Genomic DNA, 2075 nt, shown 5'->3' with positions numbered 1-2075 from the left:
CTATGTGAATTTTGTAGTTTGCCCTGCTTTCTGTATACTATATAAGCCTGATTTCTACTTTGTACAAAAGGCATTCAGTCACAGCACTCTCTTGTGTCTGTTTCTGCTTGTCATTTCTTCACCAATGCCTTGTCCACCTGACTAGAACCCTGTTTCCCACATGGGCTGAGGGAGGCCCACACTGGCCAGCCTGTGGCAGCCCTGCCTGAATTTGCTGAATGCTGAGGTGAACCCATTCAGCTCATGTGTTTCCTCCCCATTTTTTCATCTGTATTATTGAACCAGATGCTTTTGATGAATCCGTGATTGCCTCAATTTTTCCTCCCGGCCGTTTACTAGCATTCCAGCCTTCCTGGGTCCTTGTTGTTCCAAAGACAGAGGGCCTGGGCTGTGATCTGGGTCTGTCTCTCTCCCCTGGTGTCAACCTGTTGCTTCACAGTGTGTTAGTTAAAAAGGAGGCAATGTAAAAATGAGGTATTTTATTGTAGGGAGGAGAAAAAATGCTGGTTAAGTAAAGGGAAGGAAAAGAGAGGAGAAAAGAGAGAGAAAGAGAGGAAGAAAGGTAGAGTGATTATGTTTCATAGGTGTGATCCAGGATTCAAACTCATCATTGCCATAAAAAAAGATGTTATATTTTACCTTTATAACAGGGTAGAATGTTCTCACTGTTAGAACACTGTCACATTGGTTAAATACTCTCTTTTACCAAAAATAAGAAAATAATGTAAGAAATGAATAGGAAATTTAACCAGCTAGACATTTTATACTATTTATATTTATCAAGAAACATTCAGAAACAAACTGACTGACCATTCCCATGTGATCTGGGTGGAGTGTTGTTTTTCAGATTGCTCCTTGAAACTGACATGACTACTGGGTTACAGATTATTGTGACAAATTCATCACTTCTAGGACCATTATTGAGAAGAAGAAGGTTTTTTTCTTTTTTTTTGAGGGGTGTAGAGAGAAGTAAGATGGAGTAATGTGGTAGTGTGTAACAAGGGCTAAAATTCTTTAGATGTAAGTATGCAGCAGAGACAAAATAAACAAGATTTTTTTTAATAAAGAATTAACATGTGAAAACAAAGCAGTAGAGGTGTAGTAATACTTTTGACTTAAATAGAAATAAAATACACGTCAAAATATAAATATAAATAAATTAGAGGACAGCTGGGAGGCAAAGGCCACAGAAGCAGCAGAGCAGCTGGGACAGGATCCTTTCTACCTCCATCTACAGCTAGGAGGTGTACCTGTTCCACAGCCTGCTTTGGACCTTTCCTGCCATGGGAGAGCAAGTCTCCAGAGAGTGCTCTGACTCTGGGCATCAGGCAAGATTGCCATTTTTTCTCTGGTGAATTTCTAAGGTGGGACTAGCCAGGAGTAACAGACCACAGAAGCTGCAGAGCAACTGGAACAGGGTCATTCATTCATCCATCTGCTCCCAGGAGGCATGGCTGATCCACAGCCCTGTGGGCACAGGTATTACCAGGGGAGAGCTGATCTCCCAGGAATGCTGACACAGGCTTACAGACCCATAGGAGGAACAAGCTTCAGCCAGAGACAGCAAGAACATCTAACACCAGAGATCAACAGATGGCGAAAGGCAAATGCAAGAATCTTACCAACAGAAACCAAGAGCACTTGTCATCTTCAGAACCCAGTACTCCTACCACAACAAATACTGGATCCCCAAAGTATTGGAAAAGCAAGATTTGGATCTAAAATATTATCTCATAATGATGATAGAGGAATTTAAGAAGGACATAAATAACTCCCTTAAAGAAACACAGGAGAACACAGGTAAAAGGGTCCAAGACTTTAAAGAGGATATACAAAAATCCCTTAAAGAATAACAGGAGAACACAAGTAAACAAGTAGAAGCCCTTAAAGTGGAAACACAAAAATCCCTTTAAGAATTACAAGAAAACACAACAGAACAGGTGAAGGAATTGAACAAAACCATCCAGGACCTAAAAACGGAAGTAGAGACAATTAAGAAATCACAAAGAGAGACAACTCTGGAGATAGAAACCTAGTAAAGAAGTCAGGAGCCATAGATGCAAGCATCACCAACA

This window comes from Mastomys coucha, unplaced genomic scaffold (genome assembly GCF_008632895.1).
Source record: "Mastomys coucha isolate ucsf_1 unplaced genomic scaffold, UCSF_Mcou_1 pScaffold21, whole genome shotgun sequence".
In the NCBI taxonomy this organism is placed as follows: Eukaryota; Metazoa; Chordata; class Mammalia; order Rodentia; family Muridae; genus Mastomys; species Mastomys coucha.
The sequence above is the reverse complement of the archived record's forward strand: the minus strand, read 5'-3'. Positions refer to the sequence as shown.